We start from the raw sequence: 27,945 nt of genomic DNA, 5'->3' as shown, positions 1-27,945 counted from the left end.
TAAGTCTAAGTATATAGAAGTTATACTGTGCTCCCTAGAATCTGTTTTACGTTAGAGGTTTTTAAAATAAATAAGAATTAAAATAAATAAAAAAATAACCAAGTGAAGAAGAATCTTAGATAGATAATCTTAGATAATCTCAATAGATGCTTCCACGTGTAATCTAACACAATCATCAGACGTAAAGCAGCTTCAAAAATGTGGAATGAAATGTTGACCAATGAAGAGGTAAAATGACTGTCAAGCTTTGGGGTGTTCATCTACTTCGTCTTTTTCAGCTTTTGACAGGGTATTACTGTTTTTACAGGAAATTTCACTTTGTCACATTGAGATGGAGGAATAAAATGGCATGTTTTATGAAAATATAATGTTTTATGAAAAATATAATAAACATTTGCATCATTACATTAATAATGTGCATATTATATATTAAAATATCAAATTATTGCATTTTCAAAAATTGAAAAAAAAAGAGCAGCACATAACAATTTATAAAAATCATAACTATAATCTTGTATTTCATATCAAGAGAAATTCATTTATTATAACTGACAGGTGTGATGATCAGTGGATTTGAGTTTTACCTCCATAGTTTAAGGATGGGCTAAATAATGGATAGAGTTTTTCAGTGAAAGACTGATCGGTGAAAGAGTAGATATGAGAGCTGGACTCATCATAAAGGAGACCAGACCCTCGTCATAATCCACAAACACACCAACCCGCTGTGGCTTCACTCTCAGAGACAGAGAGACACGACAATCCTCACAGGCTTTATATTCATCTCCATTCCTCAGAATCAAAGTCCAGTATCCATCTCTGGGACTCAGTTTGATCTGTCCCTTCCTGTGAATGGATTCTCTGGCCACTCCTAAAATCCATTCAGTCTTTTCTTTTACCTGCACTTCAAAATCTCTCCCCGAGGAGAATCCTCCTTTCCCAGGACATTTACACATATATCAAATCTCTCAGGTTTGTCTGGGAGTTTCTGTGTAAAGTCTCCATCTCTCACTTGTTTTCCATCATCAGACAGAATGAGATCAGGATGAGCTGTATCAGGATCCAGAGTCACATCCACTGAGAAAACACAGAAAACTTATCAATCAAAACTTCACAATACACAGATGATGTGATGCTGATGTTAATTGTGATCCAGTGTTTAATTAGTAGTGCAGTAATGAAGCTGTGAGTGTATGAATGTAAACTAGTGTAGAGCAGACAGCACTGTACCTGCATACTGCTGCATCCACTTCAGCTCTGAAGAGACTAATGACAAGAAACATCAGCAGAATGAGGTTATATTTAAAGAATTGAGAACAACATCATGCTTCTATCTGATCAGTGTAATGATGTACCAGTTTGTGAGAGTTTCTCGTCTATAGTGTTCTTCAGTTGAGTCAGAGCTCTCTCAGAGTCTCCAGACTCTCATGAGTCTTCACACTGATCTCAGGATAGTTCCTGGTGTTTCTGGAAATGCTCAGGAATGAGTAGATCTACAGCAGGAGAGAGGAGAAGTCCTTATGGACTCATAAACTGCATTATCATTGATCAGAGAGATCATGACTGACCTGTAGGAGGTGGAGGTGATCTTTAGTGTGTGAGAGCTGCTCCAGCTCAATGTTTCTCATCTTTAGCTCAGAGATCTCCTGTTCCAGCTCTTCAATCAGATCTCGCTCTTGTTTCTCTGCTGCTTTCTGCTGCTCCTCTATCATCTCCAGTAGTTCGGTCTGAAGTCTCTCAATGGAGCGGATCAGATCAGTGAAGAGCTCGACACGGGCTGCTTTCTCCTGCTCTGTGTTTCTCTGCTCAACCAGGACAGTCAAGACATTATTAGAAGAATCTGTGTTACGATTGATCCTACTTTTTCTTTTTACATAAAGATGTTTTTAAGGGTTTCAGAATGTGATGTCTAAACTTTGTCCTGCATTGTTTTGCAGTGAATGATTCCTCAAATCATGTGTTTTTTCAATAATGTTGAGAGGTGTGTGATCAGGTGATCACAGCCATGTTGATATTCAGTCCTTAGGTAACTTATACACATATTTGTATTTGCTCTGACCCCGAATAAACTAGTTTTAATCAAAGCTGTAACAAAAAGCGTCTCCAGGTTATGAATGTAATCATGGTTCCTCGAGGGAGCGAGACACTGTGTCCAAAATGCTATGGGAACTCCTGTGTGAATCTGCTGTAGATTCTGTCAATGGAAGGGCGCAATGTCATAGGTGGGTGATGTCAGAGACCAGGAAAGTATAAAGGCATGTGCGACAAAGCCGGCATCAGATTGAAAGTCATGAACATCTGCGATGGCAGGGATGCCGAGAAGTATGGCAACGCAGTGTCTCATTCCCTCAAGGAACCACGGTTATATTTAAAACTTGGAGACATTCCTTTCAGGAACCCAAACTGCATTTAAAAAGTTATGGGAACAGGACACCATATGAAACAGGGACACCTGCCAAATAGGCCTTTGAGGCCGCCATACCTTTTTATAGTGAGCCTTTACTCCCAGACTAGAGGACTCATAACAAGTCAAGATTACCCACAGTCCTGCCATCGAACGGTGAGTGATAAGCCGATAATGCTGCAACATGCACCATAATTGTGGAGTGGGCCTTGCAAAAATTTTGCCTACAGATACTCCAGAACTGTACTAACCGGCTCGTTAACTGGGTCTTGCTGACAAACTCTGCACCATGAGGTGAATAACTTCCTCTTCAGGGCATACACTTACCTTGTTGAGGGAGATCTTGGTTGGTGCAAGGTCTCTACCACCTCGGCTGGAAGACCAGAAGGTATGAGTGGCCAGAACGGGGCTACTAACAGTAAACGAACATTGTCTCAGTGCACTCTCATCAGAACTCCCGGAAGCAGAGATGAAGACAGCTGAAGCTTCTTCTAGGTCTGTACCATAGGGTCCACTCCCAGGGGAGCTGGAGGAGCCAACACACAATCATTTCTCAGGTCTGGGAGAAAGTTCTTCTCGAAAGACTGCCAGCATCTCCAGGCAGTTGTGCCATGTAAGATGGCGACCAGTCTACAAACCACGGGCTGAGGGGTCACTCATGACCACTCCCCAACCAGTAAGGGATGCATCTGTCACTAGCAACACAAGGCGACAAGGAGCCCCCAACACTGGGCCTTAGTCTTTTCCTTGTCATAAAATGAAGCACACACACAGAGAGCGATCTGAATGACAGAAAGCTGATGCCGTTTTGCTTTGGCTTTGATTAAGTGCCTTTATACTTTCCTGGTCTTTGATATCACCAGCGCCATGACGTTGCGGCCGTCTGTTGACAAATTCTATAACAGATTCAGACCGTGGTCAGGTAGAAAGCGTTCCCATAGCATTCTGGATGCAGTTTGAGTTCCCAAAAAGGAGCTGTAGTGCAAGTTTTCCTTCAATTTCTCCTTCCTTGGTGCTAAGACACAAGAGAAGGTACTGAGGGAAGGACACAAGGATGAGCAAATAAGAAATGGAAAGCACCTGATAAGTTTCAAGCAGTATGTATTTTCCTCCGAACAGCACATTAGAGTAAGAACAATCATGGCCGCCATACTGAAAGATCACACCAAATTTCAACAAACTGGGCTCTTCTAGAGAAAGAATAATTGATGAACACTTTTCACTGATTCTTATTTGCATGTCTAATTTCTTAAGCAGATGTTGCAAATGCATTCTAAGGAATTGTTTTTGTTTTTTTTGCTTTTTTCTGTGTTCTACACTGTCCACCATATTGTCTTGACTTGATGTCATACACCATATAATCACTGAAAATGCAAGATGTCACAATCCTGCACAGAATGATTCAACAGCTCTGTGTGAACCTACAGTATAGTGAATGAAGTCAAGTTAACCGTTCCAACATGGCGGATGTATCTACATGCCTGGAGCAGTCCAAAAGGGCATCTATATATGTCTATGCCCTACACCTTTTATTCTTTTAAAGTTGTAACTCTGGAGGACAAACCCTTCAAAGGATTAGAGATAAAACCAATACAGACACCCAACTAAACTGTGACTAAATCTCCACTATAGGAGAAGAAGACTTGTACAAACTTGTTAAATCATCTAAACCAGCAACATGTATGTTAGACCCTATTCCATCTAAACTATTAAAAGATTTGCTTCCAGAAGTCATAGATCCTATTTTGAACATTATTAATTCATCATTGTCATTAGGATATGTTCCCAAAACCTTCAAACTGGCTGTAGTTAAGCCTCTTATTAAGAAACCACATCTTGATCCCAAAGACTTAGTAAATTACAGACCAATCTCTAATCTCCCTTTTCTGTCAAAGATACTAGAAAAGGTAGTATCCTCACAACTGTATTCCTTTTTAGAAAAAAATGGTGTCCGTGAGGATTTCCAATCAGGTTTTAGATCGTACCATAGTACTGAGACTGCTCTCATTAGAATTACTAATGACCTGCTTTTATCATCGGATTGTGGTTTTATCTCGTTATTAGTGCTATTAGATCTTAGCGCAGCATTCAATACTATCGATCACAACATTCTCTTGGACTAGACTAGAAAACTATGTTGGCATTAGAGGAAGCGCTTTAGCATGGTTTAAATCATATCTATCTGACCGCTATCAGTTTGTAGCATTAAATGAGGAGGTATCATATCGCTCAAAAGTTAAATATGGAGTTCCTCAAGGCTCAGTGCTGGGACCGTTACTTTTCAACCTGTACATGTTGAAAAGGGAGGTATTAACATGAGTCATGGTGTAAGCTTTCACTGCTATGCTGATGATACTCAGCTCCATATTTCAGCGCAGCCTGGTGATACACACCAAATTGAGAATCTAACAGAATGCATAGTCGATATAAAAAACTGGATGATGAGTAACTCTAATGCTAAATTCTGAAAAACAGAGGTGCTAATAATTGGACCTAAAAACCCCACATATAATAATCTAGAACTTGATGACTGCTCTGTTAATTCTTCATCATCAGTGAGGAACCTAGGTGTGCTGTTTGACAGCAATCTTTCCTTCGAAAATCATGTTTCTAGCATCTGTAAAACTGCGTTTTCCATCTTAAAAATATATCTAAATTAACGACCTATGCTGTCAACCTCTAATGCAGAAATATTAATTCATGCGTTTATGACCTCGAGGTTAGATTATTGTAATGCTTTATTGGGTGGTTGTTCTGCACGCTTGATAAACAAACTTCAGCTAGTCCAAAACGCAGCAGCCAGAGTCCTTACTAGAACTAGGAAGTATGATCACATTAGCCCGGTTCTGTCAACACTGCACTGGCTCCCTATCAAACATCGGATAGATTTTAAAATCTTATTAATTACCTATAAAGCCATGAATGGTTTAGCTCTCAATACTTGAGCGAGCTCTTATCACATTATAGTCCTGCACACCCACTGCGTTATCAAAACTCTGGCCATTTGATAATACCTAGAATATCAAAATCAACTGCGGGGCGGCAGATCCTTTTCCTATCTAGCACCTAAACTCTGGAACAACCTCCTAACTCTGTTCAGGGAAGCAGACACACTCTGCCAGTTTAAATCTAGATTAAAGACACATCTTTTAACTTAGCTACACATAACACACCAACACACTTTTTATTATTCAAATCCGTTAAAGGATTTTTAGGCTGCATTATTTAGATTTGCTGGAACCGGGAACACTACTCCTAAAACACGATGTACTTGTGACATCGTAGAAAAATGGCATCTACGCTAATGTTAGTCCTGTCTCTTTCTCAGTCTGTTTCACAGTTTGTATCCAGACTAGATGGTGGATCAGCACACAGAGACTATGTTCATCAGAGACTCTAGATGCGCCCTGGACAGATCACCAGATCCTGATGCACACACACACACACACACACACACACACTAAGTCATTTACACTACCTGACACAGCTGCGTTTAATATTGAACTGGAAGTTAAGTGCTGGGCGTCCAGAGAGAGGAGAACTGACCCCAACTGAGTCTGGTTTCTCCCAAGGTTTTTTTCCATTCATTGTATGCATGGGGTTTTGTTTCTGCCGCATGTAAGCCTCTGGCTTGCTTGGTTAGGGGACACTTAACTTCTAGTGACTTAACGTCGAATTGATTACAGAGATCGTCTCTGCATTTAATAAGAAATTGGTCACTCTCGTCATTATACATCCCTGTCATTGTACTCTCTTCTACTTTATACTGTACAGTGCTTTGATGCAACCTGTGTTGTTAAAAGCGCTATATAAATAAAAATGATTGATTGATTGATTGATGTCCTGTACTGGGTGCACCAACAAGACATGAGCAAAGCTCCGGACAGGACCAATGTTAGCTGCAGTTAAAGCGCACACTCACTGTTTCCCTGGTACGTGTTCTTGATGTTTCTGATGATCCTAAAGGGTGTCTTGATCATCAGTGCTTGGTTAACAACACCAACGACATCCGTAGACTTTGAAAACGTCTGACCAAGACAGTTTAAAGAACATTTGCCCAAGACAACGATCATCACGTCAGGACCACTTTCCAGAGAAGGTCATGGTGCAAAGAACAGAAACTGCTCTTTGTTAAAAAGGATTTTAGGATTTAGGATTTTCCGTGCTAATGGTGTAACTTCTGTAACATCTCCAGGACACTCCAATGCGTATGACTAGTGAGTCAAATCTCAAATAACTGCTATGATGGCTTTTGTTCTACCCTTAAGTGATAGAAGTACTTGCATTGTCCAATCTGTAAAGACTGTGTCTGTGAAGTCAAAATATAAGTAGGACTCAGCCGTAGAGGTGGGGACTGACATCACAGTCTTGAAGGCTCCCCGAAATGGCTTCCCAGTACCCAGATCGAGAAATGGACTCCAGAACTCCCTGATCCAGCCAGGAGGCCTTCCATGTCTCTGTCCTGTGACAGCCTCCAGGTGATTAGATAATCTCATCGCAGAATGTTTGGTTTCATCCTGTTGATTTGATTGCACACCTCTCAAAAAAATTGCAGCGTCTCTACATCTGCGCTTTTTCCATAGACACGAAACAGAGTGCCGGTTCCATCAGAGTTGTACATGTACAAAAAGTAAAACGGATCTGGTTTCAAAGCCAAATACGACAACATCAATCTGGAGGTATTCCAACCAAAGAAAAAAGACAACACACTGACATTCTAATATGTTGTATGCGTAAAAGAAGCTGCAAAAAGTTCTAACACGACAAACTTACAGATGGACCTGAAGACACACCAAAGCACTGAATTTGGAGAAAATTTAAGGACCTTCACAGCCGCTCGTCAGGTCTGTCTCGTCAAGTTCCAACGCAGGCTTTTGAGCGATCTGACAAACTAAAGTCTGCTGGATGACAAATGACTATGCTGGTCTGAATGAGTCTACTCCTCCACACCTCTGTTATAAGCATGAGTCTCATTAAGACTGCTCATGGACTGCAGTGTTGCAACAATCTATGATATTATCAATTATGTCCAGAAAACAGGACACAGGTTGAATTTAAAATACTTCAGCTCAATGTAACATTGTCAGATATGCATTAGAAATCTTGCTTATCTTTTGCTCTGGCTACAGATTTCTTAAAAGAATTGAATGCAATTTCCTCTCAGACCATACACGTGTGGATGGCTTTACAATAGGGAAGAAACATGGAAACAATGCTTTTGTCCCAGTATGCAAACTACATCATCACAAGCAGACACACACGCAAGAAGAACTCCTCCCCAGATTCCTGCTGCCATGGATGTTGCTCTCTCATTGGCTGTAGGTAATCACTGATGTTCAAAACACGTTTACATGGCATGATTTTGAATCACTGACAGGTGCAGTAGAATTCATCAATGTAAATGGCGTATCACGCACTGTCAAGCTCATTTGAACATACCTTGTTATAAAGTTTTGTTATAAGTTTCATAGCTGTTTGCATAATTTGGCTCTTTGATACTATTTAACCTGGAGAATATAATAAGAAATTAAGTATTTTGTGTGAATGTCTTTTCAAATAATATCTCACCTAAAACAGTCCTGTCAGTCATACTTCAGAACAGATCAAGTTGACAAAGCAAGTTTCTTTCTCTTGTAGTGATGTCAGGTTCTTAAATATCGTGGCACGTACACCTACTAATTCTTCGAATTTAGATTTAGGTTCCACTGGTTTTGGGCTTAAGTCTTGGTTATAATAATTAACATGTCAACGGTGAGAATTGCACCTGGACAATAAAAAAGCATCAGTAGAAGATTGTTGAATGAATAAAATTACAATTAAATTATCGGAAACTGCCATTGTAGAGGTTGAAAAAAAAAACAGATCAATATGATTATCTAAAGAGTAATGCCACTAGTGTTTTATGGTGTTGTGCTTGCCTATAAAAAGGAAAAAAAGTTTAAAAAATCAATGATTTGAGTGCATTCTTTGGAGTATTCAGTAGGGGAGAGATCAAATGCGCTGTGTTGTGTGTCATTACCAGTACAGATTAGCGCGAGATAGCTGCACAAGTCTTACGCAGCTTTAATTATTTATGAACATTTCTCCCTTATCAGGTAACAAATGTTTCATAATGGTTTTCATTATAAGTTAAAACAAAATAGTAGTCTCATGAGACTACTTACTATTTCTGTGAATATGTGATAGAGTGATGTTAAATCGAACAAAGATCGTAACATAACTTCATTCTAATTAGCATGCTAAAATGAGATCGCGCGTGGTTTGAGTTTAACATCAAGTTGCATCTTCACAGCATGGATTAAAAGTGTATGTTGTGTGTATTGGAAGTTATGTTATGTTTTATTTTGTTTTTCTTGAGTTTAATCCTTTAATAATGGATTGTTGGAATAGTGTTTCACCTTAATAGTTTTTTCTCATTCATGAAAAGTGTACGTCACTGATTGTTATCTAAAGGATAATTTACTATATATTCACATAATACAAAATGTATTCAGTTATGAATGTTATAGGAGATGTGATTTGTATTATTAAGAACATATTACTGTGATTCAATGTACTGATCTATTTGTTGATTCAGTTCTGTTATTAAGTAATCTATGCTGTTGAATGAAAGATATTGTCATTACAATACAGATTGAAAAGAGACAGCTGCACGAGTCTTCGCCTTTAATTATTTATGAACATTTCTCCCTTATCCGGGGTGTAATACTCATCATACCAAGCTGAAGGAGTTTGTGAGATATCTTTACCTTGTAGATCCTTTTCTTTATTGTATTATCAAACTAGGAAACACACATGTGTAATAAAAGGGATTTTATTAACAAAAGGCATAGACAAGAGTAACTAACGACTACTAAATAGTTACATTGAATGGATGAAGCGCAAAGATTGATAAATAGAAGTGACTGAGTTGGATGTCACGATAGATGTTGTCTTCTGAAAAGTTAAACGTAAATTTGCAAAGCATATCTGGTTTATTCGAATTTGTAGTTTGACCACATGAACTCTCTTCATTAACAACAGCAATATTTATTTATGCACAGAGCACATTTAAAACACAACTAAGGCTTATTCCAAAGCTTTGTTCTCGCAATTTTTAAGTTTGATTTTGTGAATTAAGAGAAGGCAGAGGTCACTTGATCTTATGTATCTAGACGGGGTGTATGGATGCTGCGTTTACTGCCACCAACTGGACAGGAGAGTGAAGTGATTAGCTTAAAAAATTTAGTAAAACTAAATAAATATTTAAAAAACTCTATATAACCATATACAATCCTGTATCTCTTAGACACCACATTAAATGATTCCAAACTGTTGACTCATTTTGGGTTTTCTAAATATACCTATTTCTTCCTTGCACAACTCCACAGCACAAATGAGCTGCATTCTCTAGACTCCATGCCCTGCCTCATATTAAATCATCAGTTAACTGCATGAAATGTCAGGATGACCCACGAGGTCTGGCAGCAAGGGCAAGTATTTTAAATGCATGAATACATTTTAACGTGTTCAATTTTACTGTAGTTATTTAATCTAATTAATGTGTTAAATTACCAGCCTAATTTTACGGTACAGAAATAAACAGACTTCTGGCCACTACCCAAACCAATAAGCAGTGATTAACCTCAGAAATTCCCCTAAATCAAATGTAAAAGTAACTCTTAAAAACCGTGAATGTAAGCAAAGCTCTTAATTTCTGCTGCAGACGAAGTTGAGTTTGTAAGATTCAGGAGAGGCTGATCCAGCGCTGATCTCCTCCAGACTGAACGGCTCCTTTTCTCTTCTCGAGTTTTGCAGTTTTCTTTGCGTCGTTTCCGTTCCCTGGAGCCCAGTTCTGATAACACACGATCTCTCCACTCAGCCAGAGCCACATGTTCATGACGCAGTAGTTGTGTAAACCCATCCACACCGCTGCAGTAGACGCCTTACGTTTAACGCACGTTCTTCACACGATGCTGCATCTCTTCTGAATGAACTGAGACCAGATCCACATGATTCTGTCTGCGGTATCTCAGAGCTTCGGCCCACGTCAGATTCTCTCTGATCAGAATCAGTTCAGCGTCTCTGGACACAAAAAATACACCCAAAGCAGAAACTAGAGAAAAGACAGAATCGAGAACAACATTCAGAACAAACACAAAGGATGAATTTGTGACGTCAGACATGTACAGTGAACCTCAGGAGATGTGGAGGTGATGATGGATATTGTGTTTTAGAGGATCTGCTCACCTTCATGACACACAAAGGAAAACTGATTGGTGCAAGAGATGTCATGCCATTGTCCCTGAAGCGTTCGGTTCAGTCACTACACAGTATTCATTACCTCCAGAATTATCAGGTTGACCCAGGTTTCAATATCTGAATGAAGAGTTACTCAGATCTGACCACTGCCATGAGTCTCTGAACAGACCAATCCAGATGCATGAACCAGATAACTTTATATCACTGATGATCTGTTGATTATCATTCTGGTTCCTCACACTGACTAGATCAATGCGGATTCTGTCTGCAGTAACTCTGAGCGTCTCTCCAATTCATTGCCTGATTGACAAAGACGAGTCCTGTACTCCCTTCAAGAATAACAAAGAAGAAATAGATTAATTGATTTTAAATAATGAATTTGTTGATTTTATTATTTAGGCTGCACTTTGTGGTTTGAATGTAAACTGGAATGGCAGTGGGGAAACATTAAAACACATCATTTAATACACACAGAGACTGCCATGTTTCCACCAAAAATGCTTATTTAAGATGTTCTGGAAGCATACGCTGTCACACCATCACTTCCGTCTACACTCACCACCTGGTCACGATCACATGTGGCCATTCACCAACCACTCCTATAAAAACACACCTCACGCCAGTCCTTCCACAGCAGATCATAAGGACACACCTAGAACTATGGTCATCCTTCTCTCTGCCAGTCTGCCCAACTACTCGGGTCCTGTCTCGCCTGCTGGATCGGATCCCGCCTCCTGAGAGATATCTACTGCTACTAAGGAAAGAACTGCTAACTTCTTTAACCTTCTTTCGTTGTGTAGGAATGCTTCGTATGTTTGATGTGCTGGCTGAAGAGTACCTGCTTGAGTTTATTATATTAAAAGAAAAGTTTCCTTAAAAAATTCATCCAGTGTCTCGTTTCCTTGACCAGATTGTGACAGATGATCAGCCCCTCAAAAAGATGGGCGACAAACATGGATTGGCAACTATCAGGATGGATTCCCAAGAGGGGCAACGCCAGACCCATTCCAAATGTTGGTGCAAGCCCTTCAGAAGCGCCTTAACCTCCTTCCAACCCATAGCTAACCTGATTGCTCGACTCACTACTTTACTGAGAAGCTGCACCGTGGTGCAGGCTTTCCTCTAATGCTCCCTGTACTTCTGGAGATGCACTGACACCTCTTTCCTCAGATCGAGGAAAATTAGCTTTTCATTATTTCTTACCCGCCGGAAGATGCTTACTTCTGGGCGGAATCCTCTGACCGTTAATTAGCTTGCAGCTGAGCTCAAGGAGAGCTTGGAACACTTCGCGAGGCATTCAGCCAACCTACCACTCAAGGTCTCCATGCACGGCTGAACTACCATAGCTCTGGCTGGCGACTCCCAGGCAATACTCCAATATAGTCCTTTGCTTTCACATTGGCCATTCGCAGAGCGGTGGAATGACACTGCTCTTCTCTCCAGGCCCGTCAAGGAGAGTGAGAGTAAAAGGACTCGGCTCACATCCATCTCCAGCACTCAGTCCAGGAGACACCAATGCCAGCAGATGCCCAGATCTACCAGCATGGGGATCGAGTGTGGGTGTTCACAAGGACATGCGCGCCTCCGGCTGCTCTGTCGGAAGCTGAGTCACCTGCATATCAGTCCCTTCACCATTTCACGTTTCCTGTCAAACCTTTCACTGACCCACTCTCTCTCTGTACATTGTTTATAAATTTCTCTTTATGTTTGATGCTGGCTGAACGCCACTACCTGAGCTTATTATGTTAAAAGAAAGTTCTTAAATTCATCCTATGTTCGCTTCCTGACCAGACGTGATATACATGTGGCAATCAGTCAACATGTATTTGTTTATTAAACACTCTTTACATATGCAACATGAGTACTAACTGATGACTCAACAGCCAATCACACATCCAAAACTTCCTGACTTGTTTGCATTACCTATACTGAAAAATAAACAGCCAATAGGAACAAAGAATATTTAGCTTCGACATATGATTGGTTTAGTTAAATGTAAGAATACTACAATTAGTATTAATAAATGTGTGTGACATATGACTATGTTTTAAGAGCATTTCACTTGGTATTGTGTGTATGTGTGTATATATATTATTAAAAATAAAAATCGCACACAGAAACATTCAGTACCACTGAAAATTAAGTCAACTCTGTACCATGAATCATTATAAAAATGCGTCCTTTCAGTTTTAAGTTCAGGCTTTATATGTCTTTCTGGGTTACAAAAGATATTCGAGATACATTAAATGTTAGTTGTAGATTCATTTGTAAAAACAATATCACATTTTTAATATTAACATTAATTGTTGAAATGTTTTTCGACGAGTTGATTGATCGGATGTATCTGAACACAAGCATAATGTATTTACTGTAACTCTTTAACACAGTTGTTGAGATTTGAGTCTTATTGAAACATACGCTGATTTAAAACGCTATTGAATATTGCGTTCTGGATTGAATTTCCTGCTCGTCATTAAAAGTACTAACAAGCTCATTTCATGTTCTGTGTCAAATTGTTTATTACACTGTTACTCAGACTCGGTTTTTTAAAATGGTATCACATCCCTACTATCTGCGCTAGTATTACTAAATTAAAGGTTTCCAATGTAACTATAAATTATACGCCTTTTCAACGATTTCTGGCAGTTGCCCATTTATACTTCCAGGAATCCCACTATGTCATGATTACACAGGCTAACAGATTGCAGTTGTTTTAACAAGACACTGGTCATGTAAACTGTATTTCACATAGAGCCCTTTAGGGAGTGGAGACTTTTATATACATATATATAAATGAACTCACCAAGCAGATGAACTGTTGTTAGAACCACACGGTGTATTATTCCATTGTCCATTTGGTAATTACACCCACAGTCATTCACACCATTTGGTTTTCCAGAGCCCAGTTCAAATAGAGCGCAGGTTCTCTCCTGGAAGACCACTGCCATTTATTAAGACCGGTCTTCTGGGCAGCCCAATCCAGGACATACCGAAGACTTCTATCACTCAACACCTTGATCAGCCTATTCAAGCTGTCTGTGTTGTCAACGGTGGCCAGATCTGTGTATTCCTCTCTGCAGTATCTCTGAGCCTCATTCCAGGTCTTCTCATTTATAAAGTCATACTGACGCTCTAACACATTCAGATACAGAACAGAGAGTTGAGAAAGTGAGGGTCGGATTTGGCGCTTTGCTCCAAAAGTGTGGTAGTTAGGTTTGTGTCTCTCTAGACATTCACGCTTGATGGCCAAAGCTCCCATAGAGTCACTGGCAGTATTACAAAAGAATAGATTTTCAACATTATTTAACAACTTTATATAGACATGAAAATATTATTTCAAAGTGCACTGTAGCAGCAAATTTAAATCGGAGAAAACTTTACGCACTATATCAGCGATGAGTAAGAGACCATCTGAAATTACATCAACTGGCGAAACGTCTAATGTATATCAATTAAAGTGTCTTACCTTATAAAATAACACACTGTCAAACTCTAGCTTGTATTATAGGTGGGTACATTTTTCCACACCTTATTTTATAAATGTAATAGTACACAATTATGTTCATGTTATAAACTACTGTAAGTGCCCAAACAGTTGTTCATAAAGGCTGCAGTGCATTCCTAGTTACACTACTAACTTAACACAGGCAAATTCAATAATACTTATTTACTGTATATACAGTACAATAATATTATATAACAAATATCTACTAATACTATGTTTTCCATACTTGAATGTTGTGGCATTCCTTTGGATACAAGACCCATTTACTAATGTGAGGCACAGCAAATAATGATTCTAAGAAAACAACACTGTAAGAATACTGTATTTTTAATTGTAATACTGTATTTAAAGCATACCAGGTTTTGTATGTACAGTAATGGAGATAGTGGCAAAATTTCTTGATGAATTACAGTACTTGAAAGAAAAAGTAGCTATCATACATAAAGTAAGTCAGTTCAGCTACCTAGATGTATTACAATCTTGGAAAAATTAAAAACCTTTGGTGAATTACAGTAATTGGTTTTCTGTTAAATACTATGCACCGTATGTACAGTAAGGAAGACATTTTCAGCCATTAATGTACTACAGCTGTTTGAACTTGAAAAGATTGATGGATGACAGTCGTTCTTGTTCTTTGTATAATTGTGTACTGTACATACAGTAAATAAAAAATGTCAAAAGTTCACTGTAGTAAGGTCGTCTTGGTAAATACTAAATGTACTACCATAGAAAACCGTTTTTGGGTGAATTGCAAGTCTTAGGGAATAATTGTGTACTGTAGCATACAGTTGGCAAAATGTCACTCTGTAGTCAAGGTCACCAAAGGCAACATGTTCTTTAATTCATTTGTCTTTTGACATGCATATGTTTCTGAGAATTTCTGAGAGGTATATTTGCCTAATGAACTAGAAATAAAACCCCAAACACACTACCAATTAGAAGAAGAAGAAAATATATTTGGCCCATTTCTGAGGGAATAAACCTAAATGTCAAATATTCACAGATGCGTTTTAGTGTAAAGGATTTCAGCGATAATTAAAAATCCATATGTAAGAATGATATTAAAGTCTGATTCTAAATAATGAATGACTTGTTCTTACTTGATAGGATGTGTTTCTGTCCTGAGTCTGATGTTTCTGTTTGACGCCTCAAACTATGCAATTGATATATCTGCTCTCATGCCTGGTCTTTGTTTCTCTGGAAGTGTGTTCATTTTGAATCTTGTGGAGACCTAAGGGGGAAGGAACTTTTCTGCATGCATACAACGTAATGACATACAGATATAAGACAATAGTACCAACACATTCAGCTCTTTAATTATGAAAATCATAAGCACAGAGAGCATTATTCATTTCCTCTTCATATCATGCCAACCTAAAGTCAACATCATTACAGTAAATTTAATTTACTGGTGTAACAAAAACATGCTTGTTATATGAATCTTTTCTTTCTCGTTTTTCACTGATTATTTGCACATTTACACATTCAAGATGTTCATCTTCACTTAAGCCAGTTTTGTTCTCCAATAGCGGCAAAAGCTACATTTAAAATCTCAAGAAGGACTGTTGTTGTTGTTATTGATTCTATTAGGAAGTCTTCTGAAGATAAGGTAGTGCAGCATGCACAGTGACATTTATTTATGTTGTTGCTGTTGTCCACGCATTTTGGCAAACAAACAAATCAGACATTAGTCAGGTCCAGTATGGTGTTCCTCAGGGTTCTGTTCTGGGGTCCATACTATTTACATTTTCAGCATTTACATTTAGTCATTTAGCAGACGCTTTATCCAAAGCAGACGCATTGCAAATGAGTGTAGGGGCAATAGAAGCAATTAATATCAACAAAAGTGCAGCAGTGCAGAAGTGTCTGAGTGGGGTCTTGACACCTAACGCAGACAACAAGGCTTTTTTTTTAAACAAGAAAAGGATAGGAAAAGAGCAGGAGAAAAAAGAAGAAAGTTCTATCGATGTTGGGTCAAGTGTAGATGAAAAAGATGAGATTTCTGAGTTGGTTTTTTGAAGATTGCTAGTGACTCTGCTGTCCTAGTGGCAACGTGGCAGATCGCTCCAATTCCAGCTTGCGAGAAACAGACCAGGTGAAGGTTTGCAAGAGTGATTTTGCACCTTTTGTGATGGCACTGCAAGACGCCTGTTTGCAGAGCCGTAGGCACCTGAGGAAATATTTATTTAGCATTTATATGCTTCCCTTTGGGGCAATTCATTGAAAACATGGTCTTGGTCTTCTTATTGGTAAACCAGCAGTCATCCATGAATGTAGCAGCTTTAATTTGACACTGGTCAACAGATGTGTTTTGCCATCTTCATAAGCTTTGGTGTTATATGCGCTTCTTTTTGAAATGTTGGACATGCTCATAAACTAGCTATTTTTAAGAGACCATTGAAATTGCTTACCATGATTTGTTGTTAATTTGGGCTTTGATTGGATTTTTCTGCCATTTTATATTGTATTATCCTACTTTGTATTTTTTCTTGTTTTTTGCATTGTTGTTGGGTTTGGGTGAGAGAAAGGCACATTATGAATAAAAATAATGTTATTATTATGGCTACATGAGTTTGTTTCTCTGGAAGTGTGTTCATTTGAATGTGGTAGAAACCTGTATGTAAAAAATTATGAAAATCATAGACACAGAGAACATTAGGGAACAACACAGGCGATATTGCTTCCTCTTCTACACATGATGCCAACTCAGTCAACATTATTACAAATGTATTATTACAGTGAATTAAATTAGCTGTTGTTACAAAACATGCATTTAATGAGTCTCTTTTTTCTGAAGACTCTCTAATGACTATACATAACTTATGCCATTTTATTCTGCACCAGCAGCACAGATGCCCTACATTTTTAAGTTTCAAGTTAAAACATTTGAAACATATTAGCACACAAAAAACATGTCTATGCATTTACAATGAGTCACAAAAGTATATGCTTTCTTATTCTTTGATTAAGAAGTCCTCCAGTGATTCTCAACTCCAGTCCTCAAGGTCTTATCTGAAACTCAGTTCAGTTAAGTAACTGATGGATCTGACTCATGTCGCGAAAATAAAAGGACACAAGTCCCACCTGCTCCCATTTAATTGTATAGGTAGCGTTTTTATAGGTGTTGGAAACTTTTTTTAGATTCTCTTTTAAGAAGAGACCAGGAGATTCTCGGTAAAGCAGGAGTTTGTTTTTATTTCTGTTGTTGTAGTCATCTGTAAAGACGCCTTCAAGAAATCTTTAAGAAAAAATCGATCTAGCAATCTCCAAGAAAATCTTCAAGAAATCTCCAAGAAAAAATCTAACTAAAACATGCTAGGTTGAAGTTTATATGTTTTCAAGGGGAGGAGTACACAGAGGTGGAGACCAGTAAAACAAAAATATGCAAATGTAGAACAGGACCTTAGCCAAGGACAGGAACTTTCCCAATCCTTGATCTATTTAGCATCCAGGTGTCATTTAAATGCATAGATGAAACAAAAGGCACAGTTGTACCTTAGGATTAGCATTCACACTTGACTTAGGGACACCTACCAGATGTTGGAGAACTGAAAGTCAAAAAGATAACTGACTCGGGCTTGGGCTTCCTGCCTTAGAATGTAAATCACACATACATTCAGCATATACTGTTATATTGGAAAGTCTTTTTATAAATGTACTTAATACACAACACAGGCAATCCTCATTTTTTTACACCAATGAAGTTGGCCAAAACTACTTAGATTTTAGGAATTCTAGTGAATGAGGAGTCTTTTAATGATTCCAAAGGTATGTTTATGCAGCGTTGGATCCAATACAAATTTCAGCAGTGGTAATTTTGCATGTAGTTCTCAAATGTTAAAGGGACAGTTTATCATCATAAAAAAGTTCCATCAACTCTCTCACCTCATTGACCTGTTTTGTTGTTTTCCTCCCTCATGTGCCCATATTTGGTCATTTCTGGTCATGTATGATTACTAGTTTATCGTCCTCGTCTGTCAACTCCTGGTTAGACCCATTTCTTAAAGCCTAGTCTGTTCATTCAGCAGGCTTGTTATTGTTTGTGTTAACTGCAAATAGTGAAAGTTTGGAGGTGACAAAAAAAGGGAAAAATGTATATACAATCCACAAGACGGGTGGAGGCGGGAAGAAGGGACGAGAGGCGATGCTAAATCAAAAAAATAACAAATCAAAACAGCCTCAGCTACTTAATTTCCCCTAAGCTATCTAGGAAACAGATCTTTTAGCGTCTGAGGATGCCCTAACTAAACTACACTCGCTTAGCCAAAACAAGAGTACAAGAGCGCTACAAACATAATGCAGAGTGGCAGAATCCTAAGTGTTGTAGTGCGTATGTCATGTGATGTTCTTGTCCGCTTCTCCACGGCCTTGTAACACATAACGCATGAGCAAATGTTTAAGTGGGGGAAAGGGAATGAAAAAGGGAATAAAGCAGATTTGGTGACACACACCAAAATGAATGCAATACACAAGGATAGCCAAAAAATAGCGAGCAACAAAATGAGAATTTGTGAGTGGCCTGGCGGGCTCTTTTATCAAGGGTGGTCTTGACCGATTGGAGACTGATGAAGATTGATCGTGACAGGAACCAATGACCGCTGACTAAGAAGTTAAATCGCAAAAGAACAGGTAGATGGGGAAAAAAACACATGGCACAACACGAACACGTAACAGATATGGTAGCATGCAAAGTGTCAACAGATGTACAGTTCATTTTCCAGGAAACAGAGTGTTGTGATGGGTTGTTCTGTAATGATTTGTTCATTAAATACACTGCATTATTATTCTGTATTAAATGCACACAAGTAGTAGACTGAAGTAGTTTAAGTTTTTGGTTATTTTAATTGTGACATTTAATAAAAAACAACCAATTCACTCAACAAATTAGAATACTTCATTAAAGGCATGTACTCAATACTTCGTAGGGGCTTCTTTGCTTTGACAGCTGCCTCAATTCTGTGTGGCATAAAAGTGATCAGTTTGTGGCACTGCTGAGGTGGTATGGAAGCCCAGGTTTCTTTGACACTGGCTTCAGCTCATCTGTTTCTCATTTTCTTCTTGACAACATGCCAAAATTTCTCTGTGTTGTTCAGGTCTGGTGAGTTTGTTGGTCAATCAAGTGCAATGACAACGTGGTAATTTAAACAGCTTTTGGCAGAGTTGATAGGTGCCAAATGCTGCAGGAAAATGAAATCAGCATCTTCAACAAGTTGGTCATCAGAAGGAAGCATGCAGTGCTCCACAATTTTTGTAAACAGGTGCAGTGACGTTGGTTTAAAAAAAAAGAAACACAATGGAGCAACACCAGCAGATGACACTGTACCACAAATTTATCACAGCCTGTGGAAACTTAACACTGGACTTCAAGCAACTTGCGCTATGTGCTTCTCCACCCTTCCTCCAGACTCTAGGACCTTGGTTTCCAATTGAAATACAAAACTTGCTTTGGACCACTGGGCATCAGTCCAATTATTCTTCTCTTTAGCCAAGGTAACATTGTATGTTGTTCAGGAGTAGCTTAACAGTATGAATATGACAACTGAAGCCAAATTCCTTGGCACGTCTGTGTGTGGTGGCTCTTGATTACGCACCAAGTCCGGGACTGGAGTCAGAGATGAGAGATCCTTTCAGCCACAACACCAATGTAGACTGGCAGGCCCGGACACAGATGATGGGCTGAAGGTGAGCCATGGGGCTGACATGAACCAGTGGTCATGGAGACATAAAAGGGTGGGAGAGCAGGCATTTGAGAGCCTCGTCTGGGCTGAACTCAGGAGGCGCTCTTGAGGAACAGTCACTGGAGGGTAGACTTGAGGACCAGGCACTGGAAGAAGCTTTTGATGAATGGGCACTCTTGAGAAACAAGCACTGGAGGGTGCTCTTGAAAAGTGGACATTCTTTAGGAACAGGTACTGGAAGATGTTTGCAAAGAATGGGCACTGAAGGGAGCTCCTGAGGAGCGCGACACTGGAGGGTGCTTTTAAGAGGGTGGGCACTCTTGTGGAACAGGTACTGGAGCTCTTGATAAGTGGGCACTGGAGGGCACTTTTGAAGAGCAGGCACTGGAAGATCATTTCAGAGAATGGGCACTGAAGGGAGCTCCTGAGGAGGCGGCACTGGAGAGTGCTCTTGAGCCCCTCCTGGGCTGGACGAGACAAGTGGAGATGAAGGAGAAAAAAAACCCTGTTTTTGGTCATAATAGTAAAACATTATTTATATAGCTACTTTTAGATTATATTCAACAGTGTGAAATGTCCTCAGCCTTCGATATTGTTCATTCTCAGCTATCACCTCTTCTTATTGCAGTCTAACATGTATTTGTCCCTTGGGCATCCATTTTAGCTTCTACTCTCTTATATCTTTATTTACTTTCCTGGAATTCATACACTGACAGTATGCAAATCTATCTGCCTGTGATCATAAAAAAATAAATAAAGCTCCTAATAGTTTTTGAATAGAGTTGATGCATATGGACCGATCAGACACAATTTTTTCATTAGATTTAAAAAATCAAGTATTCATTACATTAACAAATTTTCACAGTCATAACAGTGGGTGTTGACTTCAATCCTACTTCACATCTTTTCAAAAGTGTTCTGAAGATTGTGGTTAAAACAGGACAGAAAATAGCCTTTTGCTTCTAAATCATGATGTTTATTTGTGAATAGTGATGATATTATAAGTGGACTTCAGAGAACAGCACTTACAGTCATCGATTAACTATCACACAAACTAACCACAAGGTAAAAAACTCAATGAAACATAACTGAAAAAAACCCACAAATAGACTCTTACCTAAATTCACAAATGCATTAAATGACTCCCCGAATTCAGTACTATACAAAACATGCTGGGACCTAAAACCACTCATTCAGTTTCAGTAATGCAACAAACATGATTCATGTTGCCCCAAAACAAATGGATTCAACTTCAATTTTACATATATACATGGACAAAACAAAATAACATTAAGTTGAGATAAGAATTTAAGCAATTGTATTTTATAGGAAAACTGGGGCATATTTTCTGTGTCAAAAATCTTCAAGCCCTTTGAATGCGAAGGTCCACTTTCAACTATGGCTCATCCGTGTGTTGAAGATACATTACATTTCTTTCAGTCAGGTGTGAGACATATTAATGTGGGCCTGCTGTAATCCTGAACTCTCCTCCATGATCCATCCTATAAAACACACAATGTCATTATACACACACAAACATACTCTTTAATTGAATGTAAAAAAATGCAAAGAAAAGATTTCTGATGTTTTGATGAAGGGAAACTCTGGGTTTACTGTTTTAAAATGGGAGATTTGTAAGGACATCTGGTCCTCCCAAAAATGTAAAAACAAAGTTGCTCACATGTACATGCATACACACACACACATACACACACAGAGCAGGGTGACCTCCTACACAACATACTTCAGTTTGTCCAATGAGCAGGCTGAGTCCTCCAGTTTTCAGAGAGCAACTTGACTCCTGAATCTCCAGGATGATTGTAGCTCAGATCCAGCTCTCTCAGGTGTGAGGGGTTTGAACTCAGTGCTGAAGACACATAACCACAGCCTTCCTCTGTCACCATACAGCCAGACAACCTACAATTGATATGAATTTGTCAACTATTTATTTCTACAGTTTCAGACCATCAGGCCTCGAATTTTATCCTGATAACAGCAAAAACAACTTAAATAATATCATACCTATAAGAGTAAGACTTCATTCAGAACTGTTAAGGTTCTACTTTTACTTGTACACACTCACAATAACAACAAAATGTGCTTTGGCAAAAAAAAATAAAACAGTGAGCGCTTTGTGCCGTAGCTTTCACTTTTAATGCCACTTCAGAAATTAGTCTAATCTGAGTTTTTCATCTGCTTAGAGCATATGTTAGAATATGTAAAGCTATACAAAAGGTAAACACAGATTTTTAGCTCCTAATGCTTAATGAACTGTAAACAGTATTATATCTATTGTTACTAATAGGGTTTAAACATCTACCAAATCTACCAATAAGGTAGATTAATCTACCTTAATCTGCAAATGTAAAAAGTACAGTTTAAACACACACTGCAAACAGCAATATTACTCACTAAAGGAAAAGTAAAACAGAACAAGACAATAAATACTCTTCTACTCATACTTTTTAGAAGGGTAACTTGAATAAAACTCACAAATAGCTTGTCAAGATACAGTTTGAGAGTAGCTTCCCAACACTGTTATTCTGTTGGGATGTTAAACTCACTCAAGAAGACAAGACCAGAATGAAACTGACATTTACATTTACATTTAGTCATTTAGCAGACGCTTTTATCCAAAGCACAAATGAGGTAGGCAATAGAAGCAATTAATATCAAAAAGGGCAGTAGTGCATAATGCTCTGAGTGGGGTCTTGGCTTGACATATTTAGTTTGATCAGATTAGTACATGTTTATTTGTTTTCCTAAATACCTCAGAATCTCCAGATGACAGTTTGGACTCTTCAGTCCTTCAGAGACCAGCTTCACTCCTGAATCCTGCAGGTCATTGTTACTCAGGTCCAGCTCTCTCACATGGGAGTCTGATGATTGTAGAACTGAAGACAAACTTTTGCAGCACTGACCAGTGAGAGTACAGTTGACCAATCTAAACAGAACAATAAAGCAAAGTTAAAACTAATTAACATTCCTCAGCACCCATTACATGACCCAAGACACATTCTGACTGACATTTGCACTCATAAATACACACATTAGCAATAAAACAGATATGTCTTATTAAGAGTAACTAACAACAACTAAATTAATTAGTAGTCACTGTTGATATTGATGTTTCTAAACTCCCCTAATTCACTTCACATAATAGAACCATATATATAGAAATATATAATAGGCTATTGTCACGATTCGAGGAGAGACGAGGCAGGCAGACAGGAGAATACTTGAATAGATTTAATTATACTCAGGAGTGGCGTAACGCAGAGCAAACATAAGCTCAAAACAAAAGTAAAACACAATGCGAATACTCAAGTGCAGGAAGTCCGTATTCGAAAGGGGTAATCCTCAGGAGATCGCTAGAGATGGCGCAGGCAGAAGCTTGTAGAGGTGACCTCAATCCCAGCCGATGAACGACTGGGCTTTCGGTGTATATATGGGGTTGAAGTGATTACTGACAGGTGTGGTGAACAGGTGACTAGAATTCCGGGGATGATGAGCGGGTGATTGGCGTGGGAGACGGTGATCTGGCGGGTGTGTTTGTGACAGCTATACATAGAACAATTGCAGCTACAAAGTATGATTACACTTGTTTTTGTGACTCTTAATGCATTTTATTTCTTTCCTTATGTATTAATTTGATTTAATCTACTCTCAAACACACAAACAACATTAATTCTAGTGCTGCCTGACTTCAGCTATTCAACATAAAAAACACAGTCAACCAATCACTCTTTATTTTAAAAGGTTCTTTGTAAAATCAGTTGGCAGTGATCAAACAAACAAGAAATATAAGTCTTTTTTTAGGCTACATAATGTTAGGCAAACCATTTGTATGCTATGTATAATAAATGCTAATGCCCTGACTAGTTTATTTTATAATTTAATATATAATTTTATAACTAACTAACTGACTGCTGGTGGGGAGATACCTGAATCTATCCGATTTTTATATTGTTAAGGACTGTTTTCTTATTATTCAGTTGACACATTTGTTTAAAGGATGTGGAAATTTTTGTCAATAAAATAAAAATAAATCACTTTATATACGCATACATATACATATATCAAAAGATTTTGGATATTGGCATATTTGTGGAGGCATTTTACCCCCGTAATTTAGGGTATACCTGAACACGTACACACTCACACACTTGCCACTACTACTAAACCTACAGTATAACATTTTCATGAACGCCATCTCTTCCTACTGAGCATCAAAAAAGCCTCATCATTTATAGTGATAAAGATCTTAATTTCTGTATTTTTATATAAAAAGCAAATACAATCAATAAGCATTATTTTGTAAAAAAAAATGTTAAAGTGAACACCGAACCTCATTATTTTCAACTGACAGTGTGGACTCTTCAGTCCTTCAGAGAGCAGCTTCACTCCTGAATCCTGCAGGTCATTGTTACTCAGGTCCAGCTCTCTCAGTTGGACGGATGATTCTTCAGCTGTAACCAAAGTTTCACAGCACTGACCAGTCAATCTACAACCTGCCAATCTGAACAAAACAATAAAGGGTTCTGTAATTAACACCTGTCAAAACATGGTTTAATTGACTTTCCGATTGACGTAAAATGTTTATTTGTTTAAACTGCTGAAAAATGAATAGTATCGTCTTCATAAGCATTGTCACAGGCAACCAATAGCAATACAAATCTTCCAATTTAATCCTTTTTTCAGTATCAAATCAAAATAGAGAATTGATCCAACACAAACACAAACACACCTTGTATAGTAACATTTGAGAACCGGTTTTGAGTATTATTGTATTTGATGAATTCAAATTCAAAATTTTAAATTCAAATTCAAATTTTATTTGTCACATACACATACATACATGGTACGACATGCAGTGAAATGCTCTTTATAACCGTCCAGCATCAAAATGGAAAACAGAATATAAATATATATAGATATAAAAAAGATAAAAAAATATGTATAAAAATATGTATAAAAAGAAGTGTGCAAGTAGGTATAAAAAATAAAGTGTGGAATATAAAATATAAAGTGTAAAATGCAAAGTGGCTGTGCGAATGTCCAGTGCAAGTGGCTAGTGCAATTGTCCAAAGTAAGTGGCGAGTATCTGGGAAAGAGGGGTGAACATGGGAATCCCGGTAATTAGGTGCTGGGTGTTCTCTGGTTCAGACTCCGAATGGCCTGCGGGAAGAAGCTCCTCCTCATTCTCTCTGTGTTTGCCTTCAGGGAGCAGCGCTTTCCTGAACGCAGCAGAGAAAAGAGTCCATTGTTGGGATGGCTGAGGTCTTCCACGATCTTCCTGGCCCTGGTACAGCACCGCTTGTTGTAGATGTGCTGCAGCACAGGGAGCTCAGTGCGGATGGTGCGCTCAGCTGACCGCACAACCCTCTGAAGGGCTCGCCTGTCCTGCACGGTGCTGTTCCCGAACCAGGAGGTGATGTTTCCCGTCAAGACACTCTCGATGGTGCAGGTGTAAAAGTTCCTGAGCACCTGAGATGGGAGTCTGAAGTCCCTTAAGCGCCTCAGATGGTATAGACGCTGCCGGGCCTTCTTCACCAGGGTGTTGATGTGACAGGACCAAGACAGGTCCTGCGTGATGTGAACACCCAGGTACCGAAAACTGTCCACTCTCTCCACTGGGGTCCCGTCGATCTTGATGGGATGGTAAGAGCGCACCTGCTCTAAGTCCACTATTAACTCCTTTGTTTTGCTGACGTTCAGGAGCAGATTGTTCTCCTGACACCATCTCTCCAGGTTGTTGATCTCCTGAAGGTAGGCCATCTCATCGTTGTTGGAGATCAGGCCCACCACGACAGTGTCGTCAGCAAATTTAATGATGGTGGTGGAGTTTGTAGTGGCCACACAGTCATGTGTGTACAGCGAGTACAGCAGGGGCTCAGAACACAACCCTGAGGGGCTCCAGTGCTGAGAGTGAGGGAGGATGAGGTGTGTTTTCCCATCCGTACGGCTTGTGGTCTGTCAGTTAGGAAATTGGTGATCCAGTGACGCAGGGATGGGCTGAGTCCCAGGACCTCCAACTTCGAGGTGAGCGTGGAGGGAACTATGGTGTTGAACGCTGAACTATAGTCCACGAACAGCATTTTCTTACATAGTTCCCTTTCCTAAAATCCAGGTGGCTTGTGGTTGTGTGGAGGAGGTGTGTGATGGCATCCTCCGTAGACCGGTTTTGGCGGTAAGCAAACTGTAGTGGGTCCAGTGTGTCCGGTAGTGATGAGGTGATGAAGTCTCTGATGAGTCTCTCGAAGCACTTCATCACTACAGACGTCAGAGCTACAGGGCGGTAATCATTTAGGCAAGATGGTTGAGGTTTCTTCGGCACAGGAACAATGATGGACTCTTTGAAACATGAGGGGACTATAGACTGCTTCAGGGAGAGATTAAATATATCAGTGAACACCGGTGCTAGCTGGTCAGCACAGGCTCTCAGAACCCGACCTGTGATGCCGTCAGGTCCTGCTGCCTTCCTGGTGTTCACTCTCCTGAATGCCCTCCTTACGTCGTGCTCCGAAATGGTGAACGCGATATCCTCTCCGGCTCTCTGGGCGTGCATGCTGTTCATCATGCATGCGCTAGGCGGCGCTAGCGTAATTAGAATGATTAGCTGCAGCCTCGAAACGAGCATAAAAGGTGTTAAGCTCGTCTGCCAGAGAAGCACCTGCGCTCTCCACTCTGGAGGTTGGCGTTTTATAGTCTGTGATGTTGTGATGAAGTGAAACTCAGCAAATACTCCACAAGAGACATAAGTAGAAGAACGCTCAAAACCACCAAGCTTTGTTTTTTTTGTTGTTGTTGGTCTTAAGAGCATATAAACAATATACACAAATCCCAGGTATGCGATGTGAAAGTCTTAAACAATAAGATTTTTAATGTTTGTAGAATTTTACAAAAAGTTTGCTAAAGCAGTAATATTGTGAAATATTTATTACTATTTAAAACAACTGCTTTCTATTTGAATATAATTTTAAAATGTTATTGAGTCCTGTGATCAAAGCTACAGTCTTTAAGTGTGATAATAATGATAAAAAAATTTAAAAAATGTGCAATATTTTCAGCAAAAATTTATACACGGTTACTTCTTATGCCATAAATTGAACAAAAATAAAAAAGTAAAAGCATTATTATGGTACTGTGCAAAAGTTCAGGCACTCTAAAGATTCCCAGATTCTTTTTTTTATTGTTTAATTATTTTTAATACCATAATCAGCTTGTTACACCTGAAGCATGGCGACAGCTATCATTAGTAAATGCCACTTTCAAAGCTGTACAAATACTTTGACTCTTCAAATCTTGTGCACACACTTGCAGACACTCAACAACCATGGGATCTCCTAAGCAGCTGTGACTCTGAAAATAAAAGTTCTTGATGCCCACAATGCAGGAGAATGCTACAAGAAGATAGCAAAGCGTTGTCAGCTTGTGGTTTCCACAGTGAGAAATGTAATTAAGAGATGGCAGTTCAGGGATACTGTAGAGGTCAAGATGAGATCTGGAAGACCAAGAAAACTCTCAGAGAGAACTGCTCATATGCTTGTCCAAAAGACAAATCAACCCCTGGACTGATGAAGCTCTTTGGCCACAATCAGCAAAGATATGTTTGGAGAAAAAAGGAGCAGCATTTCCCAACTATTAAGCATGGGGGTGGATCTATCATGCTTTGGGATTGCGTTGCAGCCAGTGCCACAGGAAACACTCAAGATAATGTGGAATGGATTCCACTAAATACCAGCAAATTCTGGAAGCAAACATCACAACATCTGTAAAAAGCTACAGCTGAAAAGAGGATGGCTTCTACAACAGGACAATGATCCTAAACATACATTCAAATCCACAATGGAATAACTCAAGAGACATAACTGAAAGTTTTGGAATGGCCATCACAGTCCCTTCATTTAAATGTCATTGAAAATTTATGGGTAGATCTTAAAAGAGCTGTGCACGCAAGGCGACCAAAGAATATTTCAGAACTAGAAGCCCTAGAAAGAAGAACTAGAAAAATGGGAGCAAATCCCAAGTACAATACTTTTAGCTGGCTATAAAAGCATTTGCAGGTTGTGATATCTGCCAGAGGAGGTTTTACTAAGTACTGATTATGTAGGGTGCCC

General features: G+C 39.0%; 3 pseudogenes; all 3 read right to left on the bottom strand.

Moving 5' to 3' along the window:
* Nucleotides 1-27,945, bottom strand: part of LOC122342311 — a 43,278-nt pseudogene that overhangs the window by 13,352 nt on the left and 1,981 nt on the right.
* On the bottom strand, nt 470-6,897 carry LOC122342571 (annotated as a pseudogene).
* On the bottom strand, nt 10,078-11,321 carry LOC122343136 (annotated as a pseudogene).

This window comes from Puntigrus tetrazona, chromosome 4 (assembly GCF_018831695.1).
Source record: "Puntigrus tetrazona isolate hp1 chromosome 4, ASM1883169v1, whole genome shotgun sequence".
In the NCBI taxonomy this organism is placed as follows: Eukaryota; Metazoa; Chordata; class Actinopteri; order Cypriniformes; family Cyprinidae; genus Puntigrus; species Puntigrus tetrazona.
Note: the sequence above shows the minus strand (reverse complement) of the source record. Positions and strands in the feature narration are given on the sequence as shown.